This window comes from Triticum dicoccoides, chromosome 2A, assembly GCF_002162155.2.
Source record: "Triticum dicoccoides isolate Atlit2015 ecotype Zavitan chromosome 2A, WEW_v2.0, whole genome shotgun sequence".
In the NCBI taxonomy this organism is placed as follows: domain Eukaryota; kingdom Viridiplantae; phylum Streptophyta; class Magnoliopsida; order Poales; family Poaceae; genus Triticum; species Triticum dicoccoides.
In genome coordinates, this window is record NC_041382.1 from 303,155,859 (window position 1) to 303,176,700 (window position 20,842).

Genomic DNA, 20,842 nt, shown 5'->3' on the forward strand with positions numbered 1-20,842 from the left:
GTGGTGTGGAGGAGGGTGCAGTGAGACGCTAGCAGCTGTGGGGCACCACCTCGGTAGGCTTCGACGACCGGCGCAGGCAACCCAGTAGATCATATAGTCTAGAACTCCAGATTTAGACGACCTGAAACAACCTGACAAATTGTACATGTTTCTAACCCAATAGAACTCTGAACCTTCTGAAGAAAAATCACGGTTTGAACAAGACTGTACGATAAGCTGAGTTCACCTTCACCCAATAGAACTCTGAACCTTCTGAAGAAAAATCACTCTCCCACGGTCCCACACAACGCAAACACAGAAAGCACACCAAGTTCGCCATCTCACCTGGCATGCGGCGAAAAAATGTATTACATGTTGAAAACAATTTATCGCGGTGCAAACTGAGCCCAGGGCGCATACAAGATTACTCTCGAAATTACTTGCTAATCATGTTGTGTTCCCGACACCATATCTCGTTCCATCAAGTGATGCAGCAGCTCAAGATACACAAGGATGTTGTTTCTCCGTGGGCTTGTCTATTTGCGGTCTTGAAGCTTCATCAGGCACTGTGGGTAGTCTGGGTACAAACAACATCAGCTAGGTAGTTGAAGGAACCAATCTGGCATGCACGCCTACTTATGTGCTATAGAAGATGAGTCCATGATGTTGCATTGATTTGTCCATGAACTGCAAAATGGGTACAAGAAATGAAGGAGCTCAGTACTTGGCGAACAAGTAGGCCGATAACAATCAGAATTCAGAACATCCAACCACGTATATCTAAGCATTCCAATAAGGAGTAACTAATGGAACTTATCATGCTTTGCTTGAAAGTATACACTAAAAGTAACTTCTGAGATGCTTCACTCAGCTGATCAGCTACAAGAAACCAAAAGTACTACACAGCAACCTCTAATATTTTCATTTTTAGGGGAGTAACATCTAAACACTAGGAAGTGCATAAACCAGAAAAAATTGTCAGCCACAAGTGTTTTTGTGTTCCCCTACATACACACAACAATCATCATCTTCCATATACATCGACTTCATTTTTCTGACAACATGAACTTTGTTGGTGTCGCTGTATATGAACTTCTCCTGTAAACAAAGAGAGAGAATGCACCGAGCCAAGGTAGAATCTTACAAAGAAAACACACTTTTTTGTTTGAGGCATATACACAAACAGCTTGTGTGCACTGCCAGTTGAAGGAGAGGGCATCTCAATGCGGAGGCTATGGAGTGCGGGGGCAGAGTCGAAGGCAGCAGCAGCATGGAGGAAGAGGGCAGCAACAACATGGAGGTAGAGGGGCGCTAATGCTGACTAGTGTGGTGCGTGGTGGCACTGCTCTGTACAGGAGCGCCGGATCCGGGAGGTCGACTGGGAGGAGCAAGGTGGCAGCGCGGGGTGGCGTGGGTAGCTCTCAGGCCGGCGATGGAGGGAAGAGAGTGAACTCAGGGGGAGGGTCACCGGTGGGGGAACATGCATCGCGTCGCCGATCTGGGGAGGCACGTGAGGGAAGAAGGCCGCAGTGGCAGAGGTGGAAGGTCGCGACAGCAGAGGAGGAAGGCCGCTGAGGGGCGAATTTCGGCGACGCGGGAGGTGAGTTGGTGGCTGTCGCGCGACGGCAGGATCCCGGCGATGGGAGGTTGGGTTGGTGGCGGTTGTGCAACGGCAGGATCTCGGCGGCAGGGAGGTGGATTGGCGGCTGGATCCCGACGGCGGGGGAGGTGGGTTGGTGGTGGTCGCTGACTCGCCGTTAGCTGGATCCCGGCGGCGGGAAGGTGGGATGGTGGAGTTCGGGACGGGAGGTGGAAGAGATGGGGTGCGGGGACAGTGGGGGCGCTGTTTTTTTTCTTTCCGACCGTTCAGGAGTTTGGGAACACCTAATCGGCCCTATATATGGTGATCGTGATCCAAATAGTTATTCTAATCCTGAGATTAGAATAGTGCTACTATATATATATATATATGTGTGTGTGTGTGTGTGTGTGTGTGTGTGTGTGTGTGTGTTGTTGTTGTCCTGTATGCAATCCCATCGCCCAACACACACGTCTTGTTAAGTTGAACCGTTTCTATTCTATTGTGTCAACGCAAACAGTTCATCCGAGTGAACTGCATGTCATTTATCGCACACACCTTGATCTGGCTAACCGTTTCTTTTGTGTTGCCTAATCACAAATAGTTCATCCGAGTGAATCGTATGCTGTATATCGCACACACCTTCATCTGGCTGCCCGTTTCTTTTGTTTTGCCTAATCACAAACAGTTCATCCGAGTGAACTGTATGCTATGTATTGCACACGCCTTCATCTGGCTGCCATTTCTTTTGTTCCTCCTCATCGCAAATAGTTAATTGAACTAAACCGTATGCCCTTCATCACACACGCAACAAAAATCTGAACCGTGTTTGATGCATCCTCCATCACAAACATTTTGCACCTTTTTAACGGTTTTCATACACCACCATTTATGATTATTGCATCGCACACAGTTTCTCAAAGGGTCTCTCATCATAGTGTCGCATTAGCAGCATCCTGCAGTAGTGTATAGAGATAAAACATTTTGAGTGGCATGCCTTTCCTGTCAATGAAAACGATCAAGTAGTTCTCAATACTTTCCATGCTAGATATATCATAGGCAGTTCCCAAACAGAAAGTAAAGTTTAATCCTTTTTCCACCACACTTTCACATTCCACGGCTAACTGAATCCACAGGTGTCGTCCATACCAACACTTTCCTAGGAATTTGTTATTTGACAACATAAAGTAAATTCATTTTTCATTTTGGGATTGGGCATCCCTAATACCTTTGTCATACTCTTGTGCAATTAATGACAAGTGAATAAACACTCATATTGAGAATAACACATCTAGCATGGAAAAATATCAGCCACCCCCTACCGTTTCATGAGCGGTATGAGCAAACAAAAAGGAAATTATTTTGAAAGTTAGAGATGGCACATGTAAATGTGCTTAGAACGGCACTAAAATACAGCATATAGGTGGGTATGGTGGACTCATATGGCAAAACTGGGTTTAAGGATTTTGGATGCACAAGTAGTATTTCTACTTAGTACAAGTGGAGGCTAGCAAAAATATTGAGAAGCAACCAACCAAAAAACGAAAAATCACATAAGTGAGCATTAAGCATAACTAACACCGAATAATGCACCGCAAGTAGGATGTGATTTTATTGCATAACTATTGAATTTCGTGCTTGCATAGGGAATCACAAACCTTAACATCAATATTCTTACTAAAGCATAATTACTCACCACCATGACTCACATATCACTATCATCATATCTCAAACTGTTACAAAGAATCAAGTTTATTTTGTCCAATGATCTTCATGAAAGCTTTTATTATATCCCTCTTGAATATCTATCACTTTGGGACTAGTTGCATATGTTGCAATTGATTTTCACAAGCTCAAATAAATTTAAGTGGAGAACATGAGCATAAAAAATTTCATCTCTCAAAATAATCTAAGTGAAGCATGAGAATGAACAACAAACTACTCCAAAAAGATATAAGTGAAGATCAAACGAGTAGTTAAGTAAATGGGTAGCTATTTGAGGACTCTCTCTTATTTAAAAACTTTCAGATCTAAGAATTTTATTAAAAAAGCAAGAAAAACAAAACAAAATGACATTCCAAGAATAGCACAACTCATGTGAAGAAGCAAAAACTTAGGCTCAACCGATACTAACCGATAATTGTTGATGAAGAAAGGTGTGATGCCTTCCGGGGCATCCCCAGGCTTAGATGCTTGAGACTTCTTGAAATACTATCTTGGGATGCCTTGGGCATCCCCGAGCTTGAGCTTTTGTGTCTCCTTAATTCCTTTTGTATCACGGTTTCCCTAAATCTTAAAAACTTCATCCACACAAAACTCAACAAGAACTTGTGAGATACGTTAGTATAAATCAATGCAAAACCTTATCATTATCTACTGTAGCAAATCACTAAAATTATTATTTAACATTGCATACTAAATGCCTCTGCATATTTAATAGTCATATCCTCAAATAGAATCGTTAAACAAGCAAACATATGGAAACAATGCAAACATAACAGCAATCTGTCAAAACAATACACACTGTAAAGAATGCATGAATATCAATACTTACTTAACTCCAAAAATTCTGAAATTTTAACACACTATAGAAAATTTATCAGAGATTATTGTGCAAAATGTTTCAACATTTTATCACATTCTGACTTTTCTCGGGAATTTTTGCAACAGCGACAAACTTTCTGTTTTGAAACAACAACTCGTATACTTGCAAAATAAGCATGGCAAAGGCTATACTTGACATTTTTATTGAAGTAAAAGATGCGAAACATTATTATATATAGCAGAAAGAAAATAAAAACAAAATAAAATGACGCTCCAATCAAAACTCATATCATGTAACGAATGGAAATATAGCCCCAAGTAAAATTACCGATAATGTTGGAGACGAATGAGGGGATGCCTTCCGGGGCATCCCCAAGCTTAGTTGCTTGGATCTTACTTGGATATTAACTTGGGGTGCCTTGGGCATCCCCAAGCTTAGGGTCTTGTCACTCCTTATTCTCCTCATATTGATATCTCACCCAAAACTTGAAAACTTCAATCACACAAAACTTAACGGAACTTCGTGAGATAGGTTAGTATGATAAAGTGCAAACCATTCACTTCAGTATTGTGAAATACAATTCATAGTTGTTCTCACACAATTCCTAATGTACCTTATCATTCTACAATTTATATTGAGCAATATAAGCCATAGAAACTAGGAAACAAGCAAATTATGCATTGAAAATAGAATCTGTCAAAAACAGAACAATCTGTAATAATCTGTACTCCAAGCATACTTCTGCTACTCCAAAAATTCTGAAGTTTTAGGATAACATAGGGAATATGTATATCTATCACATGTAAACAATTCAGATCAAAATCACGTTCAAGTGAATTTTACAAATTCCTGGACTGGGCACAAAAGTTTTTTTTTGCACAGAATCAAGTCAAGTATCATCCACACTATCCCAAAGGCTTTACTTGGAACTTTATTGAAATAAAAGCAATAAAACATGATTAATACAGTAGCCTAATCATGTGAACACACAAAAACAGTAGGTAAAAGTGTTGGGTTGTCTCCCAACAAGCGCCTTTCTTTAATGGCTTTTAAGCTAGGCATGATGATTTCAATGATGCTCACATAAAAGAAAATAATTGAAACACAAAGTGAGCATCATGAATCACATGGCAAGCACATTTAAGCCTAACATACTTCCTATGCATAGGGATTTTGTGAGCACACAATTTATGGGAACAAGAATCAACTAGCATAGGAAGGCAAAACAAGCATAACTTCAAGATTTTCAACGCATAGAGAGGAAACTTGATATTATTGCAATTCCTACAAGCATAAGTTCGTCCCCCATAATAATTTTCAGTAGCATCATGAAGAAATTCAACAATATAACAATCACATGAAGAATTCTTTTCATGATCCACAAGCATAGAAATTTTATTACTCTCCACATAAGAAAATTTATTCTCATGAACAGTAGTGGGAGCAAACTCAACAAAATAACTATTATGGGATTGAAAATTAAAATCATGATGATAAGTTTCATGGTTATCATTATTCCTCATAGAATACATGTCTCACCATAATCATCATAGATAGCAACTTTGTTGTCATAGTCAATTGAAACCTCTTCCAAAGTAGTGGATTCATCATTAAATAAAGTCATGACCTCTCCAAATCCACTTTCATCATTATAATCATCATAAATAGGAGGCATGCAATCATTATAAAAAATTTGCACATCAAATCTTGGGGGACTAAAAGTATCATCTTCATCCAACATAGCTTCCCAAAGCTTATGGTTTTGCATATCATTAGCATCATGAATATTCAAAGAATTCATACTAACAACATTGCAATCATGCTCATCATTCAAAGTTTTTTTATCAAACATTTTATAAAATTATTCTTCTATCAATTGAGTACAATTTTCATTTCCATCATTTCATGAAAGACATTATAAAGATGAATAATATGATGCAACCTCAATTCCATTTTATTTTTTATTTTTATTTTTATAAACCAAATAGTGATAAACAAGAAACTAAAAGATTCAATTGCAAGATCAAAAGATATACCTTCAAGCAATCACCTCCCCGGCAATGGCGCCAGAAAAGAGCTTGATGTCTACTATGCAACTTTATTATTGTAGACTCGTGTTGGGCCTCCAAGCACAGAGTTTTGTAGGACAGTAGCAATTTTCCCTCCAGTGGATGACCAAAGGTTTATCAATCTGTGGGAGGCGTAGGATGAAGATGGTCTCTCTCAAACAACCCTGCAACCAAAAAACAAAGAGTCTCTTGTGTCCCCAACACACCAAATACAATGGTAATTTGTATAGGTGCACTAGTTCGGCGAAGAGATGGTGATACAAGTGTAATATGTATAATAGATATTGGTTTTTGTAGTAGGAACAATAAAAAACAGCAAGGTAGCAAGTAACAAAAGTGAGCACAAACGGTATTGCAATGCTTGAAAATGAGGCCTAGGGTCTGAACTTTCGCTAGTGCAATCTCTCAACAATGCTAATATAATTGGATCATATAACCATCCCTCATGTGCGATGAAGAATCAATCCAAAGTTCTTATCTAGCGGAGAACATAAGAAAAAAATGTTTGTAGGGTACGAAACCACCTCAAAGCTATTCTTTCCGATCAATCTATCCTAGAGTTCATACTAAAATAACACCAAGCTATTTTTTTCTATCGATCTAACCAAGAGTTTGTACTAAAATAACACCATATGATACACATCAACCAACTCTAATGTCACCTAGATACTCCAATGTCACCATGAGTATCCGTGAGTTGATTATATGATATGCATCAAACAATTTCAGATTCATAATACTCAATTCAACACAAAGAACCTCAAATAGTGGCCCAAGATTTCTACCAAAGAAACAAAGACGAAAACTTGCATTAACCCCTATGCATAGATTACCCCAATGTCACCTCGGGAATCCGCGAGTTGAGTGCCAAAACACATATCGAGTGAATCAATATGATACCCCATTGTCACCACGGGTATTCATAGCAAGACATACATAAAGTGTTCTCAAATCCATAAAAGTATTCAATCCAATAAAACAAAATCTCAAAGGGAAAACTCAATTCATCACAAGATAGAGAGGGGAAAACACCATATGATCTCACTATATTAACAAAGCCCGCGATACATCAAGATTGTGACATCTCTAGAACACGAGAGAGAGAGAGGGAGAGAGAGATTAAACACATAGCTACTGGTACAAACCCTCGGCCCCGAGGGTGTACTACTCCTTCCTCATCATGGTGGCCGCCGGGATGTTGAAGATGGCCATCGGAGATGATTTCCCCCTCCAACAGGGTGCCGGAACAGGGTCTGGATTGTTTTTTGTGGCTACAAAGGCTTGCGGCAATGGAACTTCTGATCTAGGGTTACCCCGAGGGTTTTGGGATATTTCGGAATTTATAGGGTGAAGAGGTGGTGCGGGAGGCCACCGAGGTGGGCACAACCCACCAGGACTCGCCTGGGCCCCCAGGCACGCCCATGTGGGTTGTGCCCCCCTTGGGGCACCCCTCTGGTACTTCTTTGGCCCACTGGATGTCTTCTGGTCCAAAAAAATCTCCAAAAAGTTTCGCTGCATTTGGACTCCGTTTGATATTGATTTTTTGAGAAGTAGAAAACAAGCAAAAAATAGCAAATGGCACTGGGCACTATGTCAATAGGTTAGTCCCAAAAAATGATATAAAGTTGCTATAAAATGATTGTAAAACATCCAAGATTGATAACATAACAGCATGAAATGATCAAAATTATAGATACATTGGAGACGTATCATAGTCCAGGTTGCTGGTAGCTGGTGATCAACTTGGGCAAGAGGACCCTGCCTGTAATATGGTCCAGTGTCAAACACTGGCTCTTCCTGCTCGCTCTCAATGATCGTGTTGTGCAAGATGACACAACAAGTCATGATCTGCCACATTTGATCTTTCAACCAGGTCTGAGCAGGGTACCAGACAACAGCAAATCGATATTGGAGCACACAAAATGCCCGCTCGACATCCTTCCAGCAAGCCTCTTGAACCTTCATAAAGTAGGTGGTCTTGCCTCCTGACACAGGGTTTGAGATAGTCTTCACAAATGTAGACCATCTTGGATAGATGCCATCTGCTAGGTAGTATCCCTTGTTGTAGCACCGTCCATTGACCTCAAAGTGCACCGGAGGCAAATGACCTTCAACAAGCTTGGCAAAGACAGGGGAGCACTGCAGTACGTTGATGTCATTGTGAGTTCCTAGCATACCAAAGAAGGAGTGCTAAATCCAGAGGTCATGTGTGGCCACTGCCTCAAGTACCACACTACAACCGCCATTGGCTCCTTTGTACATCCCTTGCCAAGCAAATGGATAGTTTTTCCATTTCCAATGCATGCAGTCGATGCTTACAAGCATCCTAGGAAATCCTCTTGATGCATTCTGTGCTAGGATCCAAGTAGCGTCTTCAGCATTGGGTGATCGCAAGTATTGGGGTCTGAACACTGCCACCACTGCCCTGCAGAACTTGTATAAACACTCAATGATTGTGGACACGGCCATGCGCCCATAGTCATCGAGTGAATCACCGGGAGCTCCGTATGTAAGCATCCTCATAGCTGTCGTGCACTTCTGGATTGAGGTGAATCCAAGTTTGCCGGTGCAATCCTTCTTCCACTTGAAGTAGTTGTCGAACTCCCAGATGGAATTCACAATCCTGAGGAAAAGCTTTCGGCTCATCCAATAACAGCGGGCGAAATACTTTGTTGCCATGCAGTGGAGCGTCGGTGAAGTAGTCAGAGTAGAGCATGCAATGGCCTTCTAGTCGATGTCGGTTCTTTGCTATCAGCCGCCCCGGCGCTGAGCCACCTCATTGCGGCTTTGCATTGCTCGCGATCAGGTCGGCCAGGGTAGCGAGGACCATGAGATGCTCTTTGTCCTAGAAGTCGGGAACGGCTTCCTCCTCCAGCAGCATCGCGAGCGCCTCCTCATCGTCCGAGTCCATCGCCGAGCAGACAAATCGCCAAACACCTCGCGGGCGTGGTGGCGCACAGCCGCCGGTAACCCGCCCTACGTAGCCGGAGCACCGGAAAACTGCCCTAGGAAGGTGGTGGAGAGGTTGCCGCGGCGAAACCCTCTCTTTTTCGGCAGGGAATGGCCTATCTAGTGGTGGTGGACGATGGGCGGCGCCGGGATCAGCAAGGTGGCGGGAGGGCACGCGGGGAGGGGGCGAATCTAGACGTTTGTCTTGACTTTTCACCTGACAGTGTGGCCCAGACGTGGTTTCCCCTTCCGCTGGAGCCCCTGAGCGCCCCCAGTGTGCTGGGTTTGGCCTGGGATTGCCGGGCCAAAAAACGGGCCGAGCCGGCGTCTTGGGGGCGCGATTGGGGTTTTTTTTGGCACCGGCACGAAAAAAGTCGCCCTAGGGGTCCTGTTGGGGGCACGGCTGGAGATGCTCTAAGAGCATCTCCAACATTCGCGCAACGTGTGGTGCACTAAAAAATGTTTGTAGCGCGCTGATCGCGAGTTTTTGCGCGGCGAGGAACGCATGCTTCAGCGGCCGCTGCAAATTATAGCGCGCTCGGGCCACTCCAACAGACGCGCTAAAACTGCAGAACGCGTGAGGAGCCGGCGCTTGCCATATGTTGCATTTTGAAGACAATGATGATATTTCAAACATCAAAACAAAGACATGGCATAGTTTAAATCACCCAAACAAGTTCATGACATAAAAGTTTAAATTAATGCCCACAACATTATCCAACCAAGTTCATGACATAAAATTCACACAAACGAATGGGCCATCAACAATCATGCCGCATCCTCGTCTTCATCCTCCTCTTCCTCCAATTCATCATCCTCATCCGAAGACGATTCTTCCTCCTCCTCTTCATTGTCATGCGCTGCATCATCATGTGGAGCTTGGAAGGTGTTGGCAAGATTTTCAATGAAAGGTGTGTGATGAGGCACACCAGAAGTGTTGGGGAACGTAGTAATTTCAAAATTTTCCTACGCACGCGCAAGATCATGGTGATGCATAGCAACAAGAGGGGAGAGTGTTGTCCATGTACCCTCGTAGACCGAAAGCGGAAGCGTTAGCACAACGCGGTTGATGTAGTCGTACATCTTCACGATCCGACCGATCAAGTACCGAACATACGGCACCTCCGAGTTCAGCACATGTTCAGCCCGATGACGTCCCTCGAACTCCGATCCAGCCGAGTGTTGAGGGAGAATTTTGTCAGCATGACGGCGTGGTGATGATGTTGATGTTCTACCGACACAGGGCTTCGCCTAAGCACCACTACAGTAATATCGAGGTGGACTATGGTGGAGGGGGGCACCGCACACGGCTAAAAGATCAACTTGATAAATTGTTGTGTATTGGGGTGCCCCCCTGCCCCCGTATATAAAGGAGCAAGGGGGTGTGGCCGGCCATGGAGGAGGCGCGCTAGGAGGAGTCCTACTCCCACCGGGAGTGGGACTCCCCCCCCTTCCTAGTTGGAATAGGATTCGGAAGGGGGAAAGGGAAGGGAGAGAAGGAAAGGGGGGCGCCGCCCCCCTCTCCTTGTCCTATTTGGACTACGGGGGAGGGGCGCGCGGCCCAGCCCTGGCCGCCTCTCCTCTTCTCCGTAAAGGCCCACTAAGGCCCATTTACCTCCCAGGGGTTCCGGTAACCTCCCGGTACTCCGGTAAAATCCCGATTTCATCTGGAACACTTCCGTCCAAACATAGGCTTCCAATATATCAATCTTCATGTCTCGACCATTTTGAGACTCCTCGTCATGTCCATGATCACATCCGGGACTCCGTACAACCTTTGGTACATCAAAACATATAAACTCATAATATAACTGTCATTGTAACGTTAAGCGTGCGGACCCTATGGGTTCGAGAACTATGTAGACATGACCGAGACACGTCTCCGGTCAATAGCCAATAGCGGAACCTGGATGCTCATATTGGCTCCTACATATTCTACGAAGATCTTTATCGGTCAAACCGCATAACAACATACGTTGTTCCCTTTGTCATCGGTATGTTACTTGCCCGAGATTCGATCGTCGGTATGTCAATACCTAGTTCAATCTTGTTACCGGCAAGTCTCTTTACTCGTTCTGTAATACATCATCCCGCAACCAACTCATTAGTTGCAATGCTTGCAAGGCTTAAGTGATGTGCATTACCGAGAGAGCCCAGAGATACCTCTCCGACAATCGGAGTGACAAATCCTAATCTCGAAATACGCCAACCCAACAAGTACCTTTGGAGACACCTGTAGAGCACCTTTATAATCACCCTGTTACGTTGTGACGTTTGGTAGCACACAAAGTGTTCCTCCGGTAAACGGGAGTTGCATAATCTCATAGTCATAGGAACATGTATAAGTCATGAAGAAAGCAATAGCAACATACTAAACGATCGCATGCTAAGCTAACGGAATGGGTCATGTCAATCACATCATTCTCCTAATGATGTGACCCTGTTAATCAAATGACAACTCATGTCTATGGTTAGGAAACATAACCATCTTTGATCAACGAGCTAGTCAAGTAGAGGCATACTAGTGACAATCTATTTGTCTATGCATTCACACATGTATTATGTTTTCGGTTAATACAATTCTAGCATGAATAATAAACATTTATCATGATATAAGGAAATAAATAATAATAAAATAACTTTATTATTGCCTCTAGGGCATATTTCCTTTAGTCTCCCACTTGCACTAGAGTCAATAATCTAGATTACACAGTAATGATTCTAACACCCATGGAGCCTTGGTGCTGATCATGTTTTGCTCGTGGAAGAGGCTTAGTCAACGGGTCTGCAACATTCAGATCTGTATGTATCTTGCAAATTTCTATGTCTCCCACCTAGACTAAATCCCGGATGGAATTGAAGCATCTCTTGATGTGCTTGGTTCTCTTGTGAAATCTGGATTCCTTCGCCAAGGCAATTGCACAAGTATTGTCACAAAAGATTTTCATTGGACCTGATGCACTAGGTATGACACCTAGATCGGATATGAACTCCTTCATCCAGACTCCTTCATTTGTTGCTTCCGAAGCAGCTATGTACTCCGCTTCACATGTAGATCCCGCCACAACGCTTTGTTTAGAACTGCACGAACTGATAGCTCCACCGTTCAATGTAAACACGTATCCAGTTTGCGATTTAGAATTGTCCGGATCAGTGCCAAAGCTTGCATCAACGTAATCATTTACGATGAGTTCTTTGTCACCTCCATATACGAGAAACATATCCTTAGTCCTTTTCAGGTATTTTAGGATGTTCTTGACCGTTGTCCGGTGATCCACTCCTGGATTACTTTGGTACCTCCCTGCTAGACTTATAGCAAGGCACACATCAGGTCTGGTACACAGCATTGCATACATGATAGAGCCTATGGCTGAAGCATAGGGAACATTTTTCATTTTCTCTCTATCTTCTGCAGTGGTCGGGCATTGAGTCTTACTCAACTTCACACCTTGTAACACAGGCAAGAACCCTTTCTTTGCTTGATCCATTTTTAACTTCTTCAAAACTGTGTCAAGGTATGTGCTTTGTGAAAGTCCAATTAAGCGTCTTGATCTATCTCTATAGATCTTGATGCCCAATATATAAGCAGCTTCACCGAGGTATTTCATTGAAAAACTCTTATTCAAGTAACCCTTTATGCTATCCAGAAATTCTATATCATTTCCAATCAACAATATGCCATCCACATATAATTTTAGAAATGCTACAGAGCTCCCACTCACTTTCTTGTAAATACAGGCTTCTCCAAAAGTCTATAGAAAACCAAATGCTTTGATCACACTATCAAAGCGTTTATTCCAACTCCGAGAGGCTTGCACCAGTCCATAAATGGATCGTTGGAGCTTGCACACTTTGTTAGCTCCCTTTGGATCGACAAAACCATCTGGTTGCATCATATACAACTCTTCTTCCAGAAATCCATTCAGGAATGCAGTTTTGACATCCATTTGCCAAATTTCATAATCATAAAATGCGGCAATTGCTAACATGATTCAGACAGACTTAAGCATCGCTACGGGTGAGAAAGTCTCATCGTAGTCAATCCCTTGAACTTGTCGAAAACCTTTCGCAACAAGTCGAGCTTTGTAGACAGTAACATTACCGTCAACGTCAGTCTTCTTCTTGAAGATCCATTTATTCTCAACTGCTTGCCGATCATCGGGCAAGTCAACCAAAGTCCACACTTTGTTCTCATACATGGATCCCATCTCAGATTTCATGGCTTCAAGCCATTTTGCGGAATCTGGGCTCACCATCGCTTCTTCATAGTTCGTAGGTTCATCATGATCTAGTAGCATGACTTCCAGAACAGGATTACCGTACCACTCTGGTGTGGATCTTACTCTGGTTGATCTACGAGGTTCAGTAGTAACTTGATCTGAAGTTCCATGATCATCATCATTAACTTCCTCACTAATTGGTGTAGGCGTCACAGGAACTGGTTTCTGTGATGAACTACTTTCCAATAGAGGAGCAGGTATAGTTACCTCATCAAGTTCCACTTTCCTCCCACTCACTTCTTTCGAGAGAAACTCCTTCTCTAGAAAGGATCCATTCTTAGCAACGAATGTCTTGCCTTCGGATCTGTGATAGAAGGTGTACCCAACAGTTTCCTTTGGGTATCCTATGAAGACACATTTCTCCGATTTGGGTTCGAGCTTATCAGGTTGAAGCTTTTTCACATAAGCATCGCAGCCCCAAACTTTCAGAAACGACAACTTTGGTTTCTTGCCAAACCACGGTTCATAAGGCGTCGTCTCAACGGATTTCGATGGTGCCCTATTTAACATGAATGCGGCCGTCTCTAAAGCATATCCCCAAAATGATAGCGGTAAATCTGTAAGAGACATCATAGATCGTACCATATCTAGTGAAGTACGATTACGACGTTCGGACACACCATTATGCTGTAGTGTTCCGGGTGGCGTGAGTTGCGAAACTATTCCGCATTGTTTCAAATGTAGACTAAACTCGTAACTCAAATATTCTCCTCTACGATCAGATCGTAGAAACTTTATTTTTCTTGTTACGATGATTTTCAACTTCACTCTGAAATTCTTTGAACTTTTCAAATGTTTCAGACTTATGCTTCATCAAGTAGATATACCCATATCTGCTTAAATCATCTGTGAAGGTGAGAAAATAATGATATCCGCCACGAGCCTCAACATTCATCGGACCACATACATCTATATGTATGATTTCGAACAAATTTGTTGCTCTCTCCATAGTTCTGGAGAACGGCGTTTTAGTCATCTTGCCCATGAGGCATGGTTCGCAAGTACCGAGTGATTCATAATCAAGTGGTTCCAAAAGTCCATCAGTATGGAGTTTCTTCATGCGCTTTACACCGATATGACCTAAACGGCAGTGCCAGAAATAAGTTGCACTATCATTATCAACTCTGCATCTTTTGGCTTCAACATTATGAATATGTGTATCACTACTATTGAGATTCATCAAAAATAGACCACTCGTCAAGGGTGCATGACCATAAAAGATATTACTCATATAAATAGAACAACCCTTATTCTCTGATTTAAATGAATAACCGTCTCGCATCAACAAGATCCAGATATAATGTTCATGCTCAACGCTGGCACCAAACAACAATTATTTAGGTCTAATACTAATCCCGAAGGTAGATGTAGAGGTAGCGTGCCGACCGCGATCACATCGACTTTGGAACCATTTCCCACGCGCATCGTCACCTCGTCCTTTGCCAGTGTTCGCTTAATCCGTAGTCCCTGTTTCGAGTTGCAAATATTAGCAACATGACCAGTATCAAATACCCAGGTTCTACTACGAGCTCTAGTAAGGTACACATCAATAACATGTATATCACATATACCTTTGTTCACCTTGCCATCCTTCTTATCCGCCAAATACTTGGGGCAGTTCCGCTTCCAGTGACCAGTCTGCTTGCAGTAGAAGCACTCAGTCTCAGGCTTAGGTCCAGACTTGGGTTTCTTCTCCTGAGAAGCAACTTGCTTTCTATTCTTCTTGAAGTTCCCCTTCTTCTTCCCTTTGCCCTTCTTGAAACTGGTGGTCTTACTGACCATCAACACTTGATGATCCTTCTTGATTTCTACCTCCGCAACTTTTAGCATTGCAAAGAGCTCGGGAATTGTCTTATTCATCCCTTGCATATTATAGTTCATCACGAAGCTCTTGTAGCTTGGTGGCAGTGATTGAAGAACTCTGTCAATGACACTATCAACCGGAAGATTAACTCCCAGCTGAGTCAAGTGATTATGGTACCCAGACATTCTGAGTATATGTTCACTGACAGAACTATTCTCCTCCATCTTGCAGTTGTAGAACTTATTGGAGACTTCATATCTCTCAATCCGGGCATTTGCTTGAAATATTAACTTCAACTCCTGGAACATCTCATATGCTCCATGACGTTCAAAACGTCTTTGAAGTCCCGGTTCTAAGCCATAAAGTATGGCACATTGAACTATCAAGTAGTCATCAGCTTTGCTCTGCCAAACGTTCTTAACGTCGTTAGTTGCATCAGCAGCAGGCCTGGCACTCAGCGGTGCTTCCAGGACGTAATTCTTCTGGGCAGCAATGAGGATAATCCTCAAGTTACGGACCCAATCCGTGTAATTGCTACCATCGTCTTTCAACTTTGCTTTCTCAAGCAACGCATTAAAATTCAACGGAACAACAGCACGGGCCATCTATCTACAATCAACATAGACAAGCAAGATACTATCAGGTACTAATCCCATGATAAATTTAAGTTCAATTAATCATATTACTTAAGAAGTCCCACTTAGAAAGACATCCCTCTAATCGTCTAAGTGATCACATGATCCAAATCAACTAAACCATAACCGATCATCACGTGAAATGGAGTAGTTTTCAATGGTGAACATCACTATGTTGATCGTATCTACTATATGATTCACGCTCGACCTTTCGGTCTCAGTGTTCCGAGGCCATATCTGCATATGCTAGGCTCGTCAAGTTTAACCCGAGTATTCTGCGTGTGCAAAACTGGCTTGCACCCGTTGTAGATGGACGTAGAGCTTATCACACCCGATCATCACGTGGTGTCTGGGCACGACGAACTTTGGCAACAGTGCATACTCAGGGAGAACACTATTATCTTGAAATTTAGTGAGAGATCATCTTATAATGCTACCGTCAATCAAAGCAACATAAGATGCATAAAAGATAAACATCACATGGAATCAATATAAGTGATATAATATGGCCATCATCATCTTGTGCTTGTGATCTCCATCTTCGAAGCACCGTCATGATCACCCTCGTCACCGGCGCGACACCTTGATCTCCATCGTAGCATCGTTGTTGTCTCGCCAAACTTATGCTTCCACGACTATCGTTGCCGCTTAGTGATAAAGTAAAGCATTACAGGGCGATTGCATTGCATACAATAAAGCGACAACCATATGGCTCCTGCCAGTTGCCGATAACTCGGTTACAAAACATGATCATCTCATATAGTAAAATTTAGCATCATGTCTTGACCATATCACATCACAACATGCCCTGCAAAAACAAGTTAGACGTCCTCTACTTTGTTGTTGCAAGTTTTACGTGGCTGCTACGGGCTTAGCAAGAACCGTTCTTACCTACGCATCAAAACCACAACGATAGTTTATCAAGTTGGTGCTGTTTTAACCTTCGCAAGGACCGGGCGTAGCCACACTTAGTTCAACTAAAGTTGGAGAAACTGACACCCACCAGCCACCTTTGTGCAAAGCGCGTTGGTAGAACCAGTCTCACGTAAGCGTACGCGTAATGTCGGTCCGGGCCGCTTCATCCAACAATATCGCCGAACCAAAGTATGACATGCTGGTAAGCAGTATGACTTATATCTCCCACAACTCACTTGTGTTCTACTCATGCATATGACATCTACGCATAAAACCTAGCTCGGATGCCACTGTTGGGGAATGTAGTAACTTCAAAATTTTCCTACGCACACGCAAGATCATGGTGATGCATAGCAACGAGAGGGGAGAGTGTTGTCCACGTACCCTCGTAGACCGAAAGCGGAAGCGTTAGCACAACGCGGTTGATGTAGTCGTACGTCTTCATGATCCGACCGATCAAGTACCGAACATACGGCACCTCTGAGTTTAGCACACGTTCGGCCCGATGATGTCCCTCGAACTCCGATCCAGCCGAGTGTTGAGGGAGATTTTCGTCAGCACGACGGCGTGGTGACAATGTTGATGTTCTACCGATGCAGGGCTTCGCCTAAGCACCGCTATAGTAATATCAAGGTGGACTATGGTGGAGGGGGGCATCGCACACGGCTAAAAGATCAACTTGATCAATTGTTGTGTCTATTGGGGTGCCCCCTACCCCCATATATAAAGGAGCAAGGGGGGTGCGGCCGGCCAGGGAGGAGGCGTGCCAGGAGGAGTCCTACTCCCACCAGGAGTAGGACTCCCCCCTTTCCTAGTTGGAATAGGATTCGGGAGGGGGAAAGAGAAGGGAGAGAAGGAAAGGGGGCGTCGCCCCCCTCTCCTTGTCCTATTCGGACTAGGGGGGAGGGGCGTGCGGCCCAGCCCTGGCCGCCTCTCCTCTTCTCTGTAAAGTCCCACTAAGGCCCATGTACCTCCCGGGGGGTTCCGGTAACCTCCCGGTACTCCGGTAAAATCCCGATTTCACCCGGAACACTTCCGATAACCAAACATAGGCTTCCAATATATCAATCTTCATGTCTCGACCATTTCGAGACTCCTCGTCATGTCCATGATCATATCCGGGACTTCGAACAACCTTCGGTACATCAAAACATATAAACTCATAATATAATTGTCATCATAACGTTAAGCGTGCGGACCCTACGGGTTCGAGAACTATGTAGACATGACCGAGACACGTCTCCGGTCAATAGCCAATAGCGGAACCTGGATGCTCATATTGGCTCCTACATATTCTATGAAGATCTTTATCGGTCAAACCGCATAACAACATACGTTGTTCCCTTTGTCATCGGTATGTTACTTGCCCGAGATTCTATCGTCGGTATCTCAATACCTAGTTCAATCTCGTTACCGGCAAGTCTCTTTACTCGTTCTGTAATACATCATCCCGCAACTAACTCATTAGTTGCAATGCTTGCAAGGCTTAAGTGATGTGCATTACCGAGAGGGCCCAGGGATACCTCTCCGACAATCGGAGTGACAAATCCTAATCTCGAAATACACCAACCCAACAAGTACCTTTGGAGACACCTGTAGAGCACATTTATAATCACCCTGTTACGTTGTGACGTTTGGTAGCACACAAAGTGTTCCTCCGGTAAACGGGAGTTGCATAATCTCATAGTCATAGGAACATGTATAAGTCATGAAGAAAGCAATAGCAACATACTAAACGATCAGGTGCTAAGCTAACGGAATGGGTCATGTCAATCACATCATTCTCCTAATGATGTGACCCTGTTAATCAAATGACAACTCCTGTCTATGGTTAGGAAACATAACCATCTTTGATCAACGAGCTAGTCAAGTAGAGGCATACTAGTGACAATCTGTTTGTCTATGTATTCACACATGTATTATGTTTCCGGTTAATACAATTCTAGCATGAATAATAAACATTTATCATGATATAAGGAAATAAATAATAACTTTGTTATTGCCTCTAGGGCATATTTCCTTCAAGAAGACATTCCGCCCATGCCACCCGGAGGTGCTCCCATGCCTCCCATGAGAGACGCAAAACTCATGCCTCCCATGGTAGCTCCGAAGCCACCCATGCCGCCCATGGTAGCTCCGAAGCCACCCATGCCATCCATGCCGCCCATGGTAGCTCCGAAGCCACCGATGCCTCCCATGCCGCCAATGCCATCGCCTCCCATGCCGCCCATGCCACCGCCACCCATGCCGCCCATGCCACCGCCTCCCATGCCGCCCATGCCACCGCCAACCATGGCTCTTTTTGGGACCAACACTTCTTCCCGGGCAAGATTGACGTACTCCTTTTGCTTCTCATCGAGGGTAGATGTGTCCATGAAGAACAAGTACTTCTCCCATTCCAACAACCTAGTTCACTCCTCCATGGCCACCTTCCTCTCTTTCAATGCCACCTTCCTCTCCTCGGCCGCCACCCTCCTCTCCTCAGCGGCGGCATCTTGGTTCCTTGCCATCTTCCTCACCTCGTTCGCTTCCTTTCTTGCATTCACAATAGCTTCCATAGAATTTTTAGCTCGTCATCTCCTTTCCTCTTATTATTTTCTTTTGCGTCTTTCTTGCATCCATCCGGTCTTTTTGGCTTGGAGTACGAAACCGATTTTGGTGTAGGGTTTCTCTTGTCATCATCACTTGATGCCTCCTCCTCATCATCATCCAAATCAATAGTTCTCTTGCGCTTGTTGCTCTCATCATCATCATCATCGATGGCATCACGGGACTTCCATTTCTCATCATCCTTCAACTCTTCATAGCAATGAGGCAAGGTAAATGGTCTCCCTTTCTTGATCTTTCCTTTCTTGGTCTTCTTCTCCTCTCCTTGGAACAAGTTTTGTGCAATATTGAGCTATAAACAAAAAAACAAGTTAGCACTAGAAACACCAAGAAGAAGCATGATGAACATGGAAGAATCATGAAAGAAATGGCACTTACCCTATCTATATCATTAGTGACACTTGGGTTCAACTTGTCAACCACTTTTGACAATGTCGGTTGATTGTCGGCCACCGGGAGTGAAGAGATCTTCCGGAGCGGTCAATTCCACTTTTGTTGTGTACATCAAAGTGTTCCTTCATTTGGAGCCAATATGCATCTCTACTTTGATCCCCTCAAACGGAGGGATCCCTCGACACTTGCAACCAAGTATTGCATAGCAAGATGTCTTCATCCATGGTGTAGTTGCCCCCTCTTCCTTTCGGTGCATTGATAACCCACAAGTATAGGGGATCGCAACAATTTTCGAGGGTAGAGTATTCAACCCAAATTTATTGACTCGACACAAGGGGAGCCAAATAATATTCTCAAGTATTAACAGTTGAGTTGTTAATTCAACCACACCTGAAAGACTTAATATCTGCAGCAAAGTATTTAGTAGCAAAGTAATATGATAGTAGCAGTAACGGTAGCAGTTTTGTAGCAAGCATAACAGTGGCAACGGAAAAGTAACTAAGCAAAGATCAATATATGAAAAGCTCGTAGGCAATGGATCAGTGATGGATAATTATGTCAGACGCGATTCCTCATGCAACAGTTATAACATAGGGTGACACGGAACTAGCTCCAGTTCATCAATGTAATGTAGGCATGTATTCTGAATATAGTCATACGTGCTTATGGAAAAGAACTTGCATGACATCTTTTGTCCTACCCTCCTGTGGCAGCGGGGTCCTATTGGAAACTAAGGGATATTAAGGCCTCCTTTTAATAGAGTACCGGACCAAAGCATTAACACTTAGTGAATACATGAACTCCTCAAACTACGGTCATCACCGGTAAGTATCCCGATTATTGTCACTTCAGGGTTAACGGATCATAACACATAATAGGTGACTATAGACTTGCAAGATAGGATCAAGAACTCACATATATTCATGAAAACATAATAGGTTCAGATCTAAAAGCATGGCACTCGGGCCCTAGTGACAAGCATTAAGCATAGCAAAGTCGTAGCAACATCAATCTCAGAACATAATGGATACTAGGGATCAAACCCTAACAAAACTAACTCGATTACATGATAAATCTCATCCAGTCC